Consider the following 23,947-nt stretch of genomic DNA (forward strand, 5'->3'; position numbering starts at 1 on the left):
ATTTGGGAGTCGTGCCGGGTAGCAAGGAGCCGATCTCCTTATATTGCGACAACAACGGGGCAATTACTCAAATAAGGGAACCCGGGTCTCATCAGAAGTGTTCTTAGGAGGTTCCAACTTATCAGAGAGATCGTAACCCGAGGAGATGTAGCAGTGGAAAGAGTTCCATCTGAAGATAACATTACAGATCCACTGACAAAGCCGATGTCTCAGATTGTCTATGAGCGTCACAGGGGTCTGATGGGGATCAGACACATAGGTGATTGGCTTTAGGTCAAGTGGGAGATTGCTAGTCATAGGTGCCCGGCAAGCCAATCACGTGAGTGATGACACGTGTGACTTGATACAGAATCTTTTTTCTTATTATATTTTGGCGTATATCACTTTATAACTATTGCATAAATGCATATATATATTGTGATGTCCTTGGATTTGTGCAATGGGAATCGGATCGTGATGAGATCACGATAATGAGATCGATTCACCTTTAAACAAATATCCTAAATAATCCTGGTCATAGGTTACTCGAGAGGGATATCATGATAATCGGACAGACTAGTGTGTTGTATACCCGTCCATATGATGGATGCAGCTGGTCTCATAGTTGCTCGTGTAGGGACACTAGGGATACAGCACAGGAGCTCATTGGAGAATGAGTTCACTGATTGATCCGCTTACGGAATGCTGGATGGTTAATGATGCCTTATTGTCAGACAGCGATTCCGTAGTCCTAGTGGTGTATCTGGTCCTTAGACTTGAGACACCAAGGATGTCCTGTATGAGTGCTCCACTCTTTGATACCAGACTTATAGGTTTGGCTGTCCCAGATCTAGTACAACTGATCATTGGGAGTGGTAGTCGACCTTACGAGGGCTATTGAGTGTCGATAGAGGATCATCCACTCTCGGCATCATGAGAGGAATATCCCATGTGTTCTTGCTCAGACAAATCCCTGGCCAGGGTCATTCGGGTTGAGAGAGAAAGAGTTCTCCGGGAGAATCCGATTAGAGCGAGACTCGAGTAGAAACTGTATGGGTCTGACAACACCATGCTCGATATACGGTCTCTGGGATATTAGATGGATGAGGGATTATAGGTACACAGTAATTGAGGACAGACAGGTCCAATGGATTGGATTCCCCTGTATCATCTGGGGACTACGGCGTAGTGGCCTAGTACGTCCGTAGTCGATGAGTCGAGTGAATTATTACAGAGATAATAATTCACTGAGTTAGAAGGAGTTCTGACCGGTATGACTCACGGCCAGCTCGATATTGGGCCTAGAGGGTCACACACATATGGTAGGTATTGCGATGAGTAGAGGTTCTGATATGAGATATCCGACGGAGCCCTTTGTCTTATTGGATGCAGATCCAATACCCACTAGGGGAAGACCTATTAGGGTTTGACAAGGGACCTCTATAAATAGGAGGGATTCAGAGCCTCATAGGCTAGAGCCTTTGCTTGCCTTTCCTATTCTCCTCTTCCTCTCCACCTCAGAGCAAGCCTGGAGTCTTGAGGAGCGTTGTCGCAACCCTGCTGTGTGGATCACTGCTAGAGAGGAGGACGCTTGACCTCCTTCACCCTCTCCTAAGGATCTGCAAGGAAACAGGGATATACGATCTCCCTAGGTAACACAATCTACTCTATACGTAGTTTTATGTTTTGCGGATTTTTCGCACCAATCTTCGCACGACGACGAACATCTTTTTGGGAATCGGGGATTTTGTTTTCTTATTCTTCCGCTGCGCATGTGATGTCGTCCCCAAGATTTCCCAATAGCGGTGCCACCGCCTGGCTCTCAGGTGCTGGGCGGTGCAACCGCCCAGTCTAGCGGTGCCACCGCCAGACCCTTCGGTTCACTGGTTGGGCTTTAAATTTAGCCCAAACTAAGTCTAATTTTGGGCCCAATTGACCCCTAACCAGGATATAGGATTATCTCTTAATCCTAATCCAAATTACAAGTGAACTACATAACTAAAAACATCCTAAGTAAGTTTTCAACCACGAACGTCAAATCTTGTTCCGGCGAGCTTTCCGACGAACTTCTTCCGACGGACTCCCAACAAGCTCCCGATCTTGTGATGACTTTAACGAGTAGCCGAGCCTTCTCGGTGATCTCCGTGAACCTCCGATGATCTCTTCGGCGAACTTCCGAAAATTTCGACAGGTTCCAGATTTCTTCTCGGTTGGTTCCGGCAGCATCTCCGACGATTCTTCGGACTCTTAAACGTCCATCGAACTTGACTCCAGTATTCTTGCTTTGTATTTTCTAGTTATCGTAGTTAATCCTGCACACTTAACTTAATAATATGGATTAGATCAATTAACCCATCAATTGATTTTATCATCAAAATCTGAGATTCAACAATCTCCCCCTTTTTTATGATGACAATCAATTGATGACGGAGTTAAACATAACTCCCTCTATCTATATGCCATATTATGAGAAGATAAAAACACTTGAATTCCATCCCATTGAATTCAAGCATAAACTGATAAGTTCTAACCATAGAACTTATCGTTATTCTCATTAAGCAATAGTAAATATGAAACTTCGATGAAAATCATAAGTCAACTGATAAGGGACGATTTTTACTATGACAGGAGATAAAGATTTTCAACATGAATTTCATGATATAGATGTAAGGCATGCTTTCAATATGATCAATCAATCTTGTGATATTCTCAAGGATTTTGCAAGGCATATAAGACATTCATATCACACAAGCTTTTGCAATTCATACAAGTCATGCTATCAAAATGGTACAAGTAATCACTTTTCTCCCCCTTTGTCATCAACAAAAAGGGAATGAGACTTGAAACACATAATTTGTGATTATAACATCAGGAATTCATCATTGATCATACAAAAAATTTTATCATTCAAAATTAAGTATGCTAAAATATTTATGCAGAGTTCATCTTAAAGGAAAATTAAGCATTCATCCATTTTATCAAACCTCTTCTTTCTATAAATAACAAAAATTATAGATGTACAAGGAAGAGATTGTGATTAAAAAAAATTTCAAGTAGTAACTCCAATAAGTCAAGATCATAATTCGAATACAAACTCATTCAAATTCAATTCGTCAACTTGAAACTCATAATCAAGCCATCAAAATCAATTTCGAGATTCACAAAATATCATAAAATCATTAATCTTGATAAGATGGGAGCAGTGTTTGACTCAAGATAGGATAAGGTAATTTAACATGTCATTTAGAATCGAAAGAGAAGGATCAAATTCACCGAGGAACGGAGAGAGGATGAAAAACTTTACGAAAAATCCATTCAAACAAGTTTATTCTTAGGGATAATTTAACAAACCTAATTCCCTTGTAATGAATTCAAATTGGTCTTCATTCAAAGCTTTTATAAATATATCTGTTAATTGATGCTTTGTGTCAATGAATTCTAGAACAACATTAATGTTAAGGACATGATCGCGTATGAAATGATGCCTAACGTCGATGTGCTTAGTTCTAGAGTGCTGAATTGGATTTTTAGTAAGACATATGGCACTAGTATTATCACATTTTATGGGAATATTTTTAAAGTGAATTCCATAGTCTTCTAATGTATTTTTCATCCAAACAACTTGTGCATAGCATGCACTTGCAGCAATGTATTTGGCTTCCGCCGTAGATAGGGCAACTGAATTTTGTTTCTTGGAAGTCCAAGAAACAAGTGCATGTCCTAAAAATTGGCATGTTCCGGATGTACTTTTTCTATCTATCCTGCATCCGCCAAAATCAGCATCTGCATAAGCTATTAAATCGAATTTTTCAGATTTTGGATACCACAATCCTAAATTTGGAGTTCCTTTAAGATACCTAAATATTCTTTTAACACTTTTAAGATGAGATAATTTAGGATTAGATTGAAACATAGCGCAAAGTCCTACACTAAACATAATATCCGGTCTAGTTGCGGTGAGGTAGAGTAGACTACCTATCATTCCCCTATATGATTTTTTATCGAAATTTTCACTATTTTCATCCATATCTAACTTAGTCGCAGTACTCATAGGGGTGTTTATTGCTTTTGAATTATCCATGTTAAATCGTTTTAACAATTCTAATGTATATTTAGATTGGTTAAGAAATATACCATCACTAAGTTGTTTGATTTGTAATCCTAAAAAGAAAGTTAATTCACCCATTAAACTTATTTCAAATTCATGACTCATACATTTGGCAAATGATTCACATAGTGATTCATCCGAAGAGCCAAAAATAATATCGTCAACATAAATTTGTACAATAAGAAAATTATCTTCAAAGTGTATGATAAACAATGTAGTATCAACCTTGTCTTTGGTAAAATTATTTGAAATAAGAAAGGAACTAAGCCTTTCGTACCAAGCTCTAGGAGCTTGTTTTAAACCATAGAGAGCCTTAGTCAATTTGAATACATGATTAGGTAGAAGAGAATTTTCAAATCTGGGAGGTTGTTCAACATATACTTCTTCCGAAATAAAACCATTCAAGAAAGCACTTTTGACATCCATTTGAAATAGTTAAAATTATTACTACTAGCATAGGCAAGGAGCATCCTTATGGCTTCTAATCGAGCCATGGGAGTGAAGGTTTCTTCATAATCGATACCTTCTTCTTCGTTGAAACCTTTGGCCACTAATCTAGCCTTGTTTCTAACCACGATACCATTTTCGTCTTGCTTGTTTCTAAAGACCCATTTAGTACCAATGACTAAATGGTCATTAGGTCTAGGAACAAGCTTCCATACCTTATTCCTCTCAAATTGACTCAATTCCTCTTGCATTGCAATAACCCAAAAATCATCTTTTATGGCCTCGTCAATGCATTTAGGTTCGATTTGAGAAAGGAAGGCGGCGTTAGTACAAAAATTCTTGAAAGAGGAACGAGTTTGAACCCATTTTGATGTATCTCCTATAATTAGCTCCTTTGGATGAGCATCTATATACTTCCATTCCTTGGGTAAGGAAATTTTGGAAGAAGGTGCATCCAAGTTGCTATTTTGAGGAGGGGGTTCATTTAAATTCAAATTATCAAAACCAAGATCATCATCAAAATCATTTTTCTTTAAATTAGAAATTTCATTAAAAACTATATGAATAGACTCTTCTATTACTAAGGTTCTTTTGTTAAAAACCCGAAAAGCCTTAGAAACGGAAGAGTAACCAAGAAAGATGCCTTCATCGAATTTAGCATCAAATTTTCCTAAGGCATCCCTTTCATTCAAAATAAAGCATTTACAACCGAAAACTTTAAAATAGAAAATATTTGATTTTTTGTTATTCCATAATTCATAGGTATCCATTAACTTCACAAAAATTTTGAAAGTCACGGTTTTGAAATTCGCCACCGTGATCACTCCGAATTGATGAAATCATGAAACCTTTTTCGTTTTGAGTGAGTTTATAAAATTTAGAGAAACACTTGAAACAATCACTTTTGTGAGCTAAGAAATAGGTCCAAGTGTATCTAGTATAGTCATCCACAATTACAAACGCATATTTGCTTCCTCCTAGACTTGTCGTGTCAATTGGTCTAAATAAGTCCAAATGAATCAATTGTAAAGGTCTAGTGGTGCTAATTTGAGTTTTTGGTTTGAAACTAGTTTTTATTTGTTTACCTAGTTGACATGCATCGTATTCTTTGTCCTTAATAAACTTTATATTTAGAATTCCTCGCACTAATTCTCTAGATGAGATCTTAGATATTAGTTTCATGCTTGCATGACCTAGTCTCCTATGCCAAAGCCAAGCATCATCATTTAAAGCGGAGAAGCACATTTCATTACTTAGTTCATCAAGGTTGATGGTGTAGACATTATTTTATTTTAATGCAATCATAGTTATGTTATGGTTTGGTTTTTCAATAATACACACATTTGATTCAAATCTAACGATATAACCTTTCTCGTATAATTGACTAACACTCAAGAGATTATGTTTCAATCCATCAACTAGTAAGACATCATCAATAGAAAATTTTAATTTGTTACCTATGGTTCCCTTGCCAATGATTTTGCCTTGGTTGTTGTCTCTGAAGGTGACGTACCCTTCTTCTTTGCTAGTGAGCATAGAGAAATGAGATGGATCTCCAGTCATATGTCTTGAGCATCCACTATCTAGATACCATCTCTTGCTCCTAGCTTATGATGGTGTATGTTTCTACAAGAAGGAATTATTTTTAGGTACCCATTTTCTTTTGGGTGCCTTAAAAACTGATTTAACTTGTTCATCATATTGCATAGAATTGATCATGGTTCCTTTAGGAACCCAAATTAGTTTGTTCGGACTAATTTTCTTGAATGGACATTTATAAGTTTTATGTCCATATTTGCAACAAAAGTTGCAATTGCTTTGGTGCCGAACATGTAGGATATGGCCTTTAATGAAGGTGGTTGGATTTTGGTGAGGACTTCTCACAAATCCGATTCCACTTCTTTTAGGAACGTGACCCTTATTTGTAAGGATCATGTTCAAAGACTTGCTACCAACCTCGAATTTCTTCAAGGTGTCCTTAAGTAGCAAGTTCTCCTTTTGGAGAGTTTCTAGATCATGGCATTTTATACATGGAGCTAAACTATCATGATATTCAGTCTTTAATTTATTGACATTACAAGTGAGACTATCATGCTCCTTTTTAGCAATTTGTATTTTCTACTAATTGTCTTACATTCATCAAATAACTCATGGAAGGCATTTAATAATTCATGATAAGGTAAATCTGCATTAATTAAATCCGTTACCTCTTCTCCAATGGCCATTAGGGCGTAATGAGCAACTTGCTCGGTGTTGGACTCCTCTTCTTCGGACGTGTTTGAATCATCCCACGTTGTCTTGAGCGCCTTCTTCTTTGATGTTCTCTTTTTGGCCTGAGGACAATCGTTCTTGTAGTGTCCCGGTTTTTTGCACTCATAGCAAATTACTTGGTCCTTCTTGTGTTCGAATTTATTTTTTGTATTATTTTTAAATTTGTTCTTTCTTAAATATTTTTTAAATTTTTGAGTCAAAAGTGTAATGTCATTGTCACTGTCCTCATCACTTGATCTTCCTTTCAAGTGGTCTTCTTATGATGTGAGTGCCATATCCTTCCTGTTCTTTGGAAGGGGGTTCTCGAGCTTGTCATGAGCTTGACATGTCATTTCGTAGGTCATTAGTGACCCAATGAGTTCTTCAAGAGGGAATGTTTTAAGGTCTTTGGCCTCTTGAATGGCCGTAACTTTTGGATCCCAATTTTTAGGGAGGGATCTTAAGATTTTAGTTACTAGTTCAAAGTTAGTAAAATTTTTACCAAGAGCTTTGAGTCCATTGATGACATCCGTGAACCGGGTGTACATGTCTCCGATGGACTCACTTTGTTTCATTCGGAAAAGTTCTTAAGAGTGCACAAGGATGTTGATTTTGGACTCTTTCACTCGGCTAGTGCCTTCATGAGTGACCTCAAGAGTTCTCCAAATATCAAAAGCCGAATCACAAATTGAAACATGATTAAATTCATTTTTGTCTAGTGCACAAAACAAGGCATTCATAGCCTTTGCGTTTAAAGAAAAACCTTCTTCTCCGATTCATTCCATTCGCTCATCAGAAGAGAAGATTTTTGAAATCCGTTTTCAACAATAGTCCAAAGCTCGAAATCTATGGAAATGAGGAAGATCCTCATACGAGTCTTCCAATAAGTATAATCTGACCCATTAAACATGGGTGGACGTGTGATAGAATGACCCTTATCTATGCCGGAGTAAGCCATCTCTCTTGGGTATCAAACCAAACATGAGAGTAAGCCTAGCTCTGTTACCAATTGCTAGGATCGGAGCGGCAATAAGAGGGGGGGGGGGGGGGTGAATTAGTGCAGCGGATTAAAACGTCGGTTTTGGAAAATCTTTCGTACGATAAAAATCGAACTCGGAAGTGCTTAACTTGAACACGTGTTCGTAAAGATATGCAGCAAAGGTAATGAGGAAATAAAGTATGTAAGAAGGTTTGCAGTAATGTAAATAGCAATAATGAAATGCAAACCAGAGATCATGCCGATTTTAAAGTGGTTCGGTTAAATGACCTACATCCACTTGCGAGTCCCCTCTTCGATGAGGCTCCCACCTTCCACTAGCAAATCTCTTGAAAGGGAAGGGTAAATACCCCTCTTAAACTTTTTACAAGCGGTTCACTCTCTTACAGATTTTCAGCCAGAAAGAAGGAGGTGAACACTAGCAAATTGAAAACAAGTCTTGCTAAGACTTTTCTAAGACCTTTCTCTTAATCAATTGCTTCTTAAAAAGTTGTAATCTCAACTGAGATTTGAGGGGTATTTATAGGCCTCAAGAGGATTCAAATTTGGGCTCCAAAATTTGAATTCTCTTTGGTTCCCGATGCTGGCGGTGCCACCGCCTATCAGTGTCTAACACTGACAGTGGACTGGCGGTGCCACCGCCAAGCCAAGCGGTGCCACCGCCCAGCTCTCGGGTGCTGGGCGGTGCAACCGCCCAGTCTAGCGGTGCCACCGCCAGACCCTTCGGTTCACTGGTGGGCTTTAAATTTAGCCCAAACCAAGTCTAATTTTGGGCCCAGTTGGCCCCTAACCAGGATATATGATTATCTCTTAATCCTAATCCAAATTACAAGTGAACTACATAACTAAAAATATCCTAAGTAAGTTTTCAACCGCGAACGTCGAGTCTTGTTCCGACGAGCTTTCCGACGAACTTCTTCCGACGGACTCCCAGCAAGCTCCCGATCTTGTGATGACTTTAACGAGTAGCCGAGCCTTCTCGGTGATCACCGTGAACCTCCGACGATCTCTTCGGCGAACTTCCGAAAATTCTGACAGGTTCCCGATTTCTTCTCGGTTGGTTCCGGCAGCATCTCCGACGATTCTTCGGACTCTTAAACATCCATCGAACTTGACTCCGGTATTCTTACTTTGTGTTTTCTGGTTATCATAGTTAATCCTGCATACTTAACTCAATAATATGGATTAGATCAATTAACCCATCAATTGATTTTATCATCAAAATCCGAGATTCAACAGGAACAACAAAAAAACCCAATGTTTCATATTTTTAAGTTTTTGGGTGTAAGTGTTTTATTTTGAATGAAAATGATGTCTTACGAAAATTTGATGCTAAATCCGATGAAAGAATTTTTCTTGGCTATTCTTCGATTTCTAAAGCATTTCATATCTTCAATAAAAGAACTTTAATTATAGAAGAATCCATTCATGTTGTTTTTAATGAGATTTCTAAAATTAAGAAAAATAATTTTGATGATGATGTTAATTTTGATATTTTGAATTTAAATGAAACCCTTTCTACAACTAGCAACTTGGATGCATCCACTTCCAAAACATCCTTACCTAAGGATTGAAAGTATGCAGATGCTCATCCTAAGGAGCTAATCATAGGAGACACATCTAAAGGGGTTCAAACACGTTCTTCTCTTAAAAATTTTGTGCCAACACTGTTTTTCTCTCCCAAATTGAGCCTAAATATATTGATGAAACCATGAAAGATGATTCATGGATTATTGCAATGCAAGATGAGTTAAATTAATTTGAGAAAAATGAGGCATGGAAGCTTGTTCCTAGGCCAAATGACCATTTAGTTATTGGTACTAAATGGGTCTTTAGAAACAAGCAAGATGAATCTGGTCTCGTGGTTAGAAACAAGGCTAGATTAGTGGCCAAAGGTTTCAACCAAGAAGAAGGTATCGATTACGAAAAAACCTTCGCTCCTATGGCTTGATTAGAAGCTATAAGGATGCTCCTTGCCTATGCTAGTAGTAATAATTTTAAATTATTTCAAATGGATGTTAAAAGTACTTTTCTTAATAGCTTTATTTCCGAAGAAGTTTATGTTGAACAACCTCCCTAATTTGAGAATAATAGTCTCCCTAATCATGTATTTAAATTGACTAAAGCTCTCTATGGTTTAAAACAAGCCCCAAGGGCTTGGTGTGAGAGACTTAGTTCATTTCTTATTGAAAATAATTTCTCTAAAGTTAAGATCGATACTATATTGTTTATCAAAAATTTTAAAAATAATTTTCTTATTGTTCAAATTTATGTTGATGATATTATCTTCGTTTCCACGAATGAATCTCTTTGTGAATCATTTGCTAAGAGTATGAGTCTTGAATTTGAAATGAGTTTGATGAGAGAATTAACCTTCTTTTTGGGCTTAAAATTAAACAACTAAGTAATGGCATCTTTATTAGTCAAACAAAATACGCTTTAGATTTGCTAAAAAGGTTTAATATGGATAGCTCAAAAGCTATCAACACTCCTATGAGCACCTCCTTTGATCAAAAAGCTTATAGGAGTATGATAGGAAGTCTACTATACCTCACCGCAACAAGACCGGATATTATGTTTAGTGTAGGTCTTTGTGCTAGGTTTCAATCTAATCCTAAGATATCTCATCTTAAAATAGTTAAGAGGATACTTAGATATCTTAAAGGTACCATAAATCTAGGATTATGGTATCCAAAATCCAAGAATTTTGAGCTAATTGCTTATGCTGATGCGGATTTTGCTGGATGTAGACTAGATAGAAAAAGCACATCAGGAACATATCAAATTTTGGGACATACACTTGTTTCTTGGTCATCCAAGAAATAAAACTTGATTGCACTATCTACAACCGAAGCTGAGTACATTGCAGCTAGTGCATGTTGTGCACAAGTTGTGTGGATGAAAAATACTTTAGAGGATTATAAGATTCATCTTAAAAATATCCCCAAAAAATGTTATAACACAAGTGCAATATGTTTAACAAAGAATTCCATTCAACACTCTAGAACAAAACATATTGAAATTAGGCATCACTTTATATGAGATCATGTCACTAATCATGATGTAATCATAGAGTTTATTGATACTAAATATCAATTAGCTGATATTTTTACAAAGCCTTTAAGTGAAGAACAATTTGATTTTATTAGAAGAGAATTAGGAATGTTGATTTATCCAAATACATGAATTTGTTGAACTTCATTTTTGGACTTTCTTAATTCCTTGATCACTCACTTTGATTCGGTGCTGAAAATTTCATGATACGAATTCTACATAAGATTGTGTGCTTCAATTACATGTTTACTTTACTATTGGAAATTTTGTGCCTTGATGCTAAAAATTTTCATAATGATCGAACATGTTTACCTTCAGGATTGTAATTGAAAAGCTATAACAAAACATTGTCTGAATGCATGATTTTGTTGTATTTTTTCTTCCGAACTTAATGTATTTCTTGAATAGAGCTTTCATGAGTCTATGCCATATCAAGTTTATTTCATATCCATGCTCCATCACTTAATAATTTTTATATGGAATAAATTGACAAATGCATCTCTCATGGACTTATCTTTTGTGAATGTTTATTGAGAAATAGATTTGGTGTAATCATTCTTTCACATGAATTCCTTCTTGTTGAAGGAAGAATTTTTGAGATGAACACTTGTAAGGATTTAATTTCACATGTATATCTTGATCCTTGTCAAAAATAAAGCATGATTTAATCTCTTATCGATCTTAACTTCACTTAAAGTTGGTTCTCAATGGCTTTACCTTCCTTACTTTCCTCCTTCATGCAAGGCCTTGATGATAAATAAAAGGGAAGAAGTAATGAAAGCAATCTCCTTAATGTTGAGAACTTTTGGATGATATTATATCATGAATGCTTAAAATATGATTGGTATGAATTTTTTTATGATATGAATTTTTACCACAAGTGAATTTATTGTTGAATCGCTCTCCATTTTGTTGATGACAAAGGGGGATAAATATGTGGTAAATTGATGATAAATTGATGTATGTAATTTTACACTTGAAATGTTTGTATTATGATAAGATATCTAGAGCTTAATTTGAAATATTATAAATTGATATCTTGTCATAGAATGAATTGCTATGATTGTTATCCTTCATATTTGAAATATAAGACTTGAAAATGGATGTCATGCCTTGACATTATTTTCAGAAAGTTACATCATGATAGGAATCATGATGGGTGTATTGATAAGGTTAAATGAACTTTACTTATCAATATGTCTCTTGAATTCAAAGGCTTTGAATTCAAGAATAACTTTTCTCAAGTATGGCATATAAATAGAGGGAGTTAAGGTTAACTCCGTCACCAATTGATTGTCATCATCAAAATGGGGGAGATTGTCATTTGTTTATATAATCTATATGTTGAGAAAAGTGTGCAGGATTAACTACGATGGTAGTAAGACATGCAGCAGGTGTTATGTCGGAGTGAAAATCAAGATCACGTTGGGAGTCCGAGAGTTCGTCGGAAGTCCAAACGTTCATCGGAGGTTTTGCGGGAACTAGCCGAGAAGTCCAGAAGCTTGCTATAGAAGCTCGTCGGAACTCGCTAAGAAGATCGTTGCGAAGTCTAGGAGCTTGCCGGGAATCCGCTAGAGCATCGCCGAGGGTTCATTGGATGTTCGCTGGAAGAAGCGATTGACGTACCGGAATACAGAATTACAGCAATCATGTTGTAATTGTCATAGTTAGAGTATAGATTAAGTTAGGGTTGGGAGGTAATCCCACTAACTTAATTAGGGCCAATTGGGCCCTTAATAGACCCAAATTGGGCCGAATGGAACAACCCATTCGGACCCAAAATTCTTGACCAGCGGTGGCACCGTCTAGGAGACTCGGTCTCCTAGGGATTCTGGGCGATAGTACCACCCCTATTAGGCGGTGATACCGTCGGCAGTTATTGCTGGCAGCGGTGGTACCGCCCCTGTCAAGCGGTGGTACCGCCTGAGCTCGATCTTCGAGCGCTGTTAGGCTGTAGTACCATCCAGACTGAGCGGTAGTACCGCTTAGTGTCCGATGACAAGCGATAGTACTGCCCAGTAATGGCGGCGGTACCGCTAGGACCCCGAAAATTCAGGAATGGACACTTTTAGGCTCCATTTTCAAACTCATTGGGGCTATATAAACCCCACCCTTTCCTGCATGAAAGGGAACGAAAAACCTGCTTTAATATTGAGTCTTTGAGGCCTTAAAGTGTTGTAAAAGCTAGAGTTCTCCTCCTTCTTTCTTTCTAAGTGTTGAGATCATTAAAGAGAGGAGTGAAAACTTGTAAGGGTTGTCTCCTAAGCCCGTCAAAAGGAGAAAAGCTATAAAAGAGTGGTTGGCCTTCACCTATTGAAGGAAGGCCTCTGGTGGGCGCCAATGACCTTGTCGGAGGAGGAAGCCGATAGTGGATGTAGGTCACATTGACCGAACCACTCTAAAATCTCGGTTTGTATTTACTTTTAGCATCTTTACTTTACAGCAAACTACCTCTCCTCCTTATTGTACTTCAAATACGTCTACATTTGCTTTAACGTAAAATATCTTTCGAGATTGACTTTCTACGAAGACTTTACAAAATCTATATTTTTGTGATTTATACAGCTGCAAATGACCTTAGTCTTCTCTTACATTTTCACTTTAGACTTCAAGCTCAAATTCCTTCCGAAACGAATTGAGTTGAATCGGCTTTAATCTAAACAAGGTTTTTAAAATCGTGAAAGTTTTCCGCTATACTAACTCACCCCCCCACCCCTCTTAGTGCGCTCTTAATCCTAACAATATACACCTCCTCCTTGAGGTTCCCATTAAGGAATGTGGTTTTCATATCCATCTGCCTAATTTCATAATCATAGTGTGCTGCAATAGCCAATAGAATTCGGATTGATTTTAACATTGCTACGGGTGAGCAGGTTTCGTTATAGTCAACACCTTGCCTTTGACGATACCCCATAGCCATTAGCCTTGCTTTATAGGTCTCTACTTTTTCATCTACTCTGATCTTTTCTTAAAGATCCACTTGCAATCGATGGGTACAATATGTCACGCCCCTCAAAATATCGATAATATTAAAATAATTTCAACAAATCAATCCAGGATCCAAACTAACATTTGAGGACACTGAAAAACATTCTATCAAATTCATATCTATAAAACCTGCGCAGTTTATAAACATACAACACATTGCTCGATGATTCATAAAATCTGAACCCAACTCACCAAATTAATAACCACGACATAAATTCACAAGTGTGGGAGTCTATACAGTCACAAAACCAACGTTTACCATAAGTTCATATCGTTACATGAATTAAACTTAACATTCCAGAATCCTAAACATGAGAGGTCCTTTAAACTTATACAACATCCATAAGTTTAGATTCATCGTCAACATTTCATTAGATGCAGAGAGTACTTATACAACAAAAACATATATACTAATAAAGATCTGCCCAAAATCTTTTAGCTTTCCACCGCCTCAGCCCAATCTTAACATTTAAGCAAGCGACAAGCTATCTTGAAAAATTTATACAACAACGGGGTGAGCATATAAAGCTCAGCAAGTGACTAACATATCCATGTCAAAATAGGACAATTTCCAAAGAGATAAAGTTTCAAAATGCAAGGCAGAATATAAGAATTCATAGACGTAATATCATTAGGTGCAGAATCACAATTGTCATTTCAATCAAACATATTTGGTTCATAACAGATGGAGCATAGAGTAATTGGAGCATATCAGTAACGAATGGAACGTTTTGGAGCATATCAATAACAAATGAAACACATCAGAGCTTATCAATGGCATATGAAATGTTTCGGAATATATCAACGGCGTATGGAACATTTCGAAGCATATCAACAATGAATGAAACATTTCGGAGCATATAAATAACAAATGAAATGTTTCGGAGCCTATCAGTGGTGTATGAAATGTTCCGGAGCATATCAACGGTGTTTGGAACATTTCGGAGCATATCAATAACAAATGAAACATATCGGAGCTTATCAATGGCATATGAAATGTTCCGGAGCATATCAACGGCGTATAGAACATTTTGAAGCATATCAACAATGAATGAAACATTTCGGAGCATATAAATAACAAGTGAAATGTTTTGGAGCTTATCAGTGGCGTATGAAATATTCCGGAGCATATCAACGACGTATGGAACATTTCGGAGCATATCAATAACAAATACCAAACAGAAGCTCAAACGTCGTCTTTGACGTTGCATTCATATCATTCTTATCCAGAGCATGTACAGAAACACATAACCAAAGCTCTAGATATCATATCAAACATACAGAGGGTGTAGTGGGACCACAGACAGATTGTGATTCATCCATTTCTGAATGACCACCAGACAGAAGTCTCCCACGTCTGGGAGCTCCTTCCACCCACGTCAAGGTGAAGTCAGAGGGGGCCGACAGAGCATCACAGGCTCTATGCATAACTCCCTTTACCATTTCTGGCAAATGTTCACATTATCCCACAACACCAGAGTACAAAAGGTAGTATGAACAATAAATAGAATATATCAGAAGCACACGCGGAACAACAAAATGTACATGTGCCTTTATGAATCAATACGATGCAAGCAACAATCTCTCACAAATGTATTCAGATTGGAATAAAATGAAAGCAAAAGTATAAACGGATTCCAAGCAATCATATATAGCTCGATTTAAATAAGAAGGTTAGATGAATTCAATATCCAAAGGAATGAAACTAGAATAGGCACATATCGAAAGCAAATGCGGAACAATGGGATATACATGTGCCTATATGTGTCAATGCGATATAGCTTGAAAGTTATACAAAATGTTTCAAGAATGTAAATAATTTATAGACAAGATCAAACCAGAATTCAAGCACCAACATAAGTCTCAATTGATTGAAGGGGACTGAATGGAATCTATTTCCAAACAGATGAAACAGAATGCACGAAATCGACCAAAGCTCAATTTATGACAGAATTCAAGAAGCACATTGAACAAATACTTCAGATTATCAATTATGCTCCAATACCCTTAGGAAAGCTACTGCTGAAAGATATATCAATCTATTTTCTGTTGAAATAAGTTTCGTACGAATCATGGTTTCCAACAAGGAGTTACCTTTGATTTGGTAACACAAGGTCAAAAACAATATCACTGTTTTGCAGAATTCATAGGGTCAGATTCAACAGATAATAGGATAGGCATTTGAATTCCAAATTTTTCAAACGATATGTAAAAAGAAAGGTCTACAAGTCTAGTTTCGGACGAAATCAGTTTGGTACAAATCAGAATTTCCAACAGGGACTTATAAGTATTTTAGTATCAAAAGGTCAGAAATTTTGATCCCTGTTCTGCAGCATCTATAGGCTAATTTGAACCAGATGTTTGGGTAAGTATTCGGTGTCCAAAATCTACAAAATCAGTGTCAAAAGAAAGATATAAGAGTCTAATTTCAAACGAACTAGGCCCTGCCTGAATCCACATTTGATGCTAAAAATTATAGCTGAAATAGTGTATAGGGGTCAGTTTACCGAAAAAATATCAGATCCTTGGTTTTTTGTCCAAAGAGAGAAATATCAGGTTCTAAGCATAAATCTTTCAGAATCAATATAGGAACATAGACTAATACTTCTGTAGGATAGGGGTTAGAACACTTGCCTTTGAGAATTTTGACCCTAAATGAGAAGATTTGAGCAAGAAACCTCAAAGCCCCAATTTTTTTTTCTTCTTCCCCCTTTTTCTTCTCTTCTTCTTTCTTTCTTTCTCCTGTGCTTCCACGTAGCTACCTTCTCTGGTTCCTTATGAACGAAGGCAGAGAGGCTTAAATGGTGGGATTTGTATTTTTGTATATTTTACAGTTTAGTCCTTGTATTTATTATATTTACGATTAGGTCCTCAAGGTTTACATATAGGTCCTCAGATTTTTTTTAACAAATCCTCCAACTCTTATGAATAAGTTCTTAGATTCATACTTTGACTTTTTATCAAATTTAAAATAGATACTTATACGAAAATTCAGAAATGAGGGATGTTACACAATACATTCAAGCACATCAACTAGGTTTCAAACTTTGTTAGAGTACATGGAATCCATCTCAGAATTCATGACTTCTTGTCACTTTCTGGAGTCTATACTCATAATAGCCTCCTCGTAGGTCTGAGGATCAATATCCTCAATATCCTCTCCTCTAATATGTCCCACATGTCTCTCGAGAGGATGGGATACTTTGTCGGACCTATGTAAAGTTGGAACTTGTGTATTAGGTACCTGAATAGGCTCGGGCTATAGAGTGGTGCTTGAGCTAAGTTCTCCAATCTCATTTAACTCTATCATGCTCCTACTATCACTGCCAAGAATGTGTTCCTTCTCAAGGAAAATCGCTCTCTTGGTTACAAAGACCTTTTGGTCCTCGAGATGATAGAAATAATACCCACAAGTTTCCTTGGGGTATCCCATGAACTTGCACTGCTCCGTCCTTAATTTTAACTTATCGGGGTTATGTCTTTTAATGTGGGCAGGGCAGCCCCAAATCTTAAAAACCTTAAGATCGAGCTTTTTGCCTTTCCATATCTCATATAGTGTAGACACTACCGACTTAGTTGGAACTCTGTTCAGAAGGTAAGCTGTGGTCTCTAGGGCATATCCCTAGAATGTGATGTGTAGGTCAACGAAACTCATCATGGACCATACCATGTCTAACAGCGTACGATTCCTCCTTTCAGACACACCATTGTGCTAAGGTGTATAAGGAGGTGTCCATTGGGATAATATCTCATGGTCATTCTGGAACTGGATAAACTCTGTACTTAAGTATTCACCTCTTCGATCTGATCGAAGAGTCTTGATACTCTTTCCAGTTTGGTTCTCCACTTTATTCTTATACTCTCCGAATTTCTCAAAGGCCTCAGCCTTGTACTTCATTAAGTACACATATCCAGACCTTGAGAAATCATCAGTGAAGGTAATGAAGTAGGAATAACCACCAATGACATGAATTGATATGAGTCCACATACATCATTATGTATGAGTTCTAGTAGCTCTATGGCTCTCTCTCCAAATCCACTAAATGGAGAGTTGGTCATTTTTCCATGAAGGCAAGGCTTGTAAGTTGCATATGACTTATAGTTGAATGGATCTAGATATCTATCCTTTAGCAATTATTGAATCCTTCTCTCATGGATGTGACCTAGCCTTCAATGTCATAAGTATGCACTATTCACCTCATCTCATTTCCTCTTAGACACACTTACATTCATGATATATGGAGTAGTGTTTAGCATAAACAAACCATTATGCAATGTTCCTTTCATGATAATCTCATTATCTAATAATATTGAACAATCATTGTTCTCAAAAACTAATTTATATCCACTAACTATCAAACATGAAATGGAGATAATGTTTTTGATAATAGAAGAAATAAAATAACATGTATATAATGCAATTATATCTCCACCAGGCAGATGTAGGGCGACCTCGCCAATAGCTATTACTATAACTTTTTCTCTATTGCCCATCTTGAGGTCCATCTCGCCTCTCGCCAATCTCCTAGGCCTTATCAGAACCTACAACGAATTGCATATATGATAAGCAATACCGGTATCCAATACCCATGTGTTATCATAAGAATTTGACAAATAGAGATTGATCATAAATGTACCTGAAGCTTCTCCAAGCTTATGTTTCGCCCTCTCTACAAGGTACTCTTTGTAGTTCCTCTTCCAGTGCCCATCTTTGCCATAGTGAAAGTACTAGCCTTTGTCCTTTGCTAGGTCTTTCTTAGCAACCTTTGCTTTGCGTGGTCTGCCCTTGCCCTTGCCCTTCTTAAGGGACTTTTCTACTTTCCTTTTATTTCTGGTCTCACTAGTGTAGAGAACTGATTTCTCCTTTTTTATAGTGCTCTCTACCTCCCTCCACATATTGAGAAGCTCCGGGATAGTCACCTCAAGCTTGTTCATATTAAAATTCATTATGAACTGTGAAAAGGAATCTAATAAGGATTGAAGTATAATGTCCATACATAAATTATCCTCTAGGACCATTCCTAGACCGGTGAGTTTATCTATCCACTCAATAATGTTTAGGACATAGTTTTGAATAGGTGTCCCTTCAGTCATCCTAGCTCGGAAGAGGCTCTTGGATATCTTATATTGCTGATGTTGAATCTCGTATTTTGATGATGAAACTACTTGATATATGTTTATGATTTAATCTGCGTTTTGAGTGACGCAGGATGCTTCGATCAGGATGAGACAATTAAAGCAAGAAAATCATGTTGTGCCGGAGGAACATGTCAGAAGATTGGACGTCGGGCCGGTGGATCAGTCGACGTATCGACAGAAGGCTTCGGGCCGTGGACTCGGGCATCGGGCCAAAAAGAGCGGGTATTGTGCCAAGGATATCGGAGTTGCGAAGTCAACTGGCCGATTGGGCAATAGGCTGCAGGAGAGGACGATGCGCCGAAGAATCGGACGAAGTGTCGAGGGACCAATGACATGCCGGACAACTTGGTTAATTGCTTAGGATTAATTGTCTCAATCGAAGTTTTGTTTTAAGTGTGCAGGATTAACTACGATGAAAGTAAGATATGTAGCAGGAGTTGCGCCGGAATCAAGACAATGATCACGTTGAGAGTTCGAGAGTTCGACGGAAGTTCAGATAGTCGTCGGAGGTTCTGCGGGAATAAATCCGAGAAGTCCATGAGCTTGCCAAATAAGCTCATCGGAACTCACCAAGTGGATCGTCGCAAGTCCAGGAGTTTGCCGGAAGTCCGCAAGAGCATCACCGAGGGTTCATCTGATGATCGACGGAAGTTCGCCGGAAGAAGCGATTGACGCACCGGAGCAAGTTGCAGTAAATGTCTTAGGAAATATCGTAGTTAGCACAATAATTAAGTTGGAAATGGGAGGTGATCCCATTAACTTAATCTTGGGGCAACTAGGCCCCTAAAAAACCCTAATTGGGCCGAATGGATCAACCCATTCGGACCCTGATTTCTGCTAGGCGGTGGCACCGCCTGGGCTCAGTCTCCGAGCGAGACTAGGTGGTGCAACCGCCCCTGACAGGAGGTGGCACCGCTTGAGCTCGGTCTTCGAGCTCTGGCAGGAGGTGCAACCGCCTTAGTCAGGCGGTGGCACCACCTGAGCTCGGTCTTCGAGCTCTAGCAGGAGGTGCAACCGCCCCTGACAGGAGGTGGCACCGCCCAGAGGCTCAGTCTTCGAGCTCTGCCAAGTGGTGCAACCGCCTCAGTCAAGCGGTGCAACCGCCAGATCCCGGAATTCCGAGAATTAACAGTTTTAAGCTCGAAATTCAAACTGGGTTGGGGCCTATAAATACCCCACCCTTTCAGCACTGAAAGGGCACCCAGAAACCACCAAAATTCTGATTTTACTTTATGATTTTTAGAGCTCAAAAGTGTCGTATGAGTTGAAAGTTCTTCTTCCTCTTTTCTTCTAAGTTCTAATCTGATAAGAGAGGAAAGAAAATTCTGTAAGGGTTGTCTCCTAAGCCCGTCAAAAGGAGTGAAACTATAAAAGGGTGGTTGGCCTTCGCCTATTGAAGGAAGGCCTCTAGTGGACGTCGGTGACCTCGTCGGAGGAGGAAGCCAAAAGTGGATGCAGGTCAAGATTGACCGAACCACTCTAAATCTCTGTTTGCATTTACTTTGAGCATCTTATCTTTACTGCAAACCTCCTCAAAAGCTTATTGCCTTCTGCGCATATACGATCGTGTTTCAAGCTCTGCATTTTCCGAATTGGCATTTAGATGTAAATCATTTTTATCGTACGAACATCATATTTCAGTTTGCGTTTATGTTCTGATTTCTATCATAACTGCAAACTGCCTTTATATCTTTGCTTTAACTGCATCTTGCTTGGTTACAAGTTAAAGTGATTTACGAATCGGATTTTCTACCGAAATCACTCTTATCATACGAACGCGATTTTAATCATTGAAAGTTTTCTACTGTACTAATTCACCCCCCCCCTCTTAGTGCTCTTGATCCTAATAATTGGTATCAGAGCCCGGTATTTCTCATTTCGGATTTACACCCGAGAGAAATGGCTCTTCATGGCTTTCAAGAGGGCTTATCGGTTGTTCGTCCACCGTTGTTTAACGGATTGGATTACACTTATTGGAAAACTCGAATGAGAGTTTTCTTGATTTCTATGAATTTGGATTTATGGAATATCGTTGAAAACAGTTTTCAATTTCCCTCTAAACCGATGAACGAATGGTCGGATTTGGAGAAGAAGTATTTTTCTTTAAACGCAAAGGGTATGAATGCCTTATTTTGCGCTTTGGACAAAAATGAGTTCAATCGGATTTCTACGTGCGAAACGGCTTTTGACATTTGGCGAACACTTGAAATCACGCACGAGGGAACTAGTAGAGTCAAAAACTCGAAAGTTAACATTTTATTGCATGATTTTGAACTTTTTCGAATGCAACCAAGCGAGACTATAGGAGACATGTACACCCGTTTTACGGATGTCGTCAATAGTTTAAGAGCTCTTGGAAAAGGTTTTTCGGATTTTGAACTCGTAAACAAGATTTTGCATTCTCTTTGTAAGAAGTGGGATTCAAAAATAACTGCAATACAAGAAGCTAAAAACCTAAACAACTTACCACTTGAAGAACTAATTGGTTCGTTGATGACATATGAAATGGTGCACAATGCACATGATGAACATGATGAACAAAATCACCTTCCAAAGAACAGGAAGGATTTAGAACTCCGGACAAATGAATACCACTTGAGCGATGACTCAAGTGATGAGGATAATGATGAACTTGAACTTCGAACACTAAATCTTAATAAGTTTATTAAACAAAAATCTAAAATAAACAATAAACTTAAACGAAGGAAGAGGCCAAAGAAGAAGAACACAAAATGGGATGAATCGAGCTCCTCCGAAGACGAGGAGAAAATCAAGAAAGGCGAGGTGGCAAACTACACCTTAACCGCTTTCAATGATGAGGTAATCGAAATCCCCCTAATTTATTTTGAAATTACTTGATGCTTGCATGATGTATTTTCTTTTTTAGTTTAGAATTAATTTTCTTAAAAATTACATGTTTAAAAAAAAATTATGATCATGCTAAGTAATTTCGAAAATGATAATATTACATATTTTATGATAAACAAATAAAATAATTTTGATTGAAAAAATGAAATCATGGTTAAGAAGTAATAATGTGTATTACGTTGATTTCCATTGTTATTTCTTGATTTTGATTAAAAAAAAATCATGTTTGATTTGAAGAAATGCATAATGATGTAATATTAAATATTTTGATTAACAATTTTATGCATGAGATTTTAAGCTATACATGATGATAAGCATGTGTTATTTTCATGAGTGTATTTGAAAAACTATGGCAAAAATGTGCTCGAATGCATGAACTTGTTAAGATTATTTTTCGGACTTTCTTGATTCAATGTTCAAATCACTTAATTGCCATGATGATTTTACACTATTACATGCCTTAATAACATGTTGGAAATTATGTGTTTTGGATACAAAAATTTTTATGATCATGAGCATGTTTTATCTTCATGATTGAACTTGAAAATCTATAGCAAAACCTTGTTCGAAGTGTTAAATTTCATTTTTGGATTTTCTTGATCATAATAGTTCATTTTTGAGAATCTATTGATCTTGATGGTTTTATGATGAAATTCATTTTTCGATCCTAAACGTTGATGCATGTTTAACATAAATGAAAAAGCATGCTAACATGAAATCAATCACTTAAAATGAAATACTTAAAAAAGGAGAAAATATATTATCAATGAAATCATGAATCTACTTATGTTACGAATTTTGTGAACCATAAAAATGATTTTTGGTGATTTGAATTTGAATGAGTTTTATCCAAAATCATGATCTTGGTTCCGTGATATTTACAAATTAAGATTTATTATGAATCAAGATTTTTTCATTAATCGTTCTCCTAAGATTTTCTTTTGATTAATTATGGTGTAGGTTTTTCAAAAAGAAATCATGTCTTTTAGTATTTACATGTTCTAATCTTTCATGATATGATTTTTATGCAATTCCTTGTATTCATGAAATGTTTATCTCATCACCTAATAATTCTTCTTGATATTCCTTATGTGATGATAAGAATACATGAAATATTCATTAATTTGTTTTGATGTATACAAATAAGAAGTTTCGATCATGTATGGTAGAATGTAATTTGACAAATTTGGTACCATCATGTTGGAAAAAAATGATGATTAGGAATCATGCATTAATGATGATTGTATATTTTATGATTTGGCATGATGCATGCAATGATGAAATATTCATGAATTTGAAATGATGCAGGCAATACTTATGACAATGATGTACATAATGTATTGCATATGATATGTATCATGAATGCTTTAAATGACGAATGTTTGGTATCATGATCAACATGTTGATAAATGTTTAAAAATTTTAATGTTTGAGTATCATGTATGATATACCCATTAATGATGATTGATTTATTTTTCGGTATCATGCATGAAAAATAAGGTTTTTGAAATTGTGTATGTTTTAATTTGAATATATAATGATGCACAAATAAAATTGATACTTACCTTTGTTAATCTGAAAATTGAAAAAAGGGTCTTCCCTTCTTTTTGACAATGACAAAGGGGGAGTAAGAATTTCTAGCGTGGACATCATGAAAAGAGGCAAACTAGCTAGCTTACACAATTCAAGATGAAAGCAAAAATTACACTCCTCTAAAGAGAAGATGTAAATATAACACTTGCCAAATTGTTTGCTTGCCTCATGTAAAACATTATCTCTTGCTAGTTTGGCATTTTGCTAGCTTGCACTTTGCAAAGAAAGCAAAAATGACACTTCTCAAAAGAGAAGAAAGAGCTTGTTATCTTGAACATCACAAGCTTACCAAACAAAAATTGCAAACGTGCTATCTTGCCTATCTCAAGAAGCAAAACTTGCAACTTGCACATTGCAATAGGAAGCAAGAATCATAAGCTTACACAAGAAAGCTATCTTGCATTTGTTTTCAAAATTTTTGCTAGCTTGTATGTAGTAAAACTTGCATATCGTAAAAATTGCTAGCTTGTAGTATAAAGAGAAGCAAATAGTTGCTATCTCAAGAAAATTAAACATGCTAAAC

This window comes from Musa acuminata, chromosome BXJ1-3, assembly GCF_036884655.1.
Source record: "Musa acuminata AAA Group cultivar baxijiao chromosome BXJ1-3, Cavendish_Baxijiao_AAA, whole genome shotgun sequence".
Lineage (NCBI taxonomy): Eukaryota > Viridiplantae > Streptophyta > Magnoliopsida > Zingiberales > Musaceae > Musa > Musa acuminata.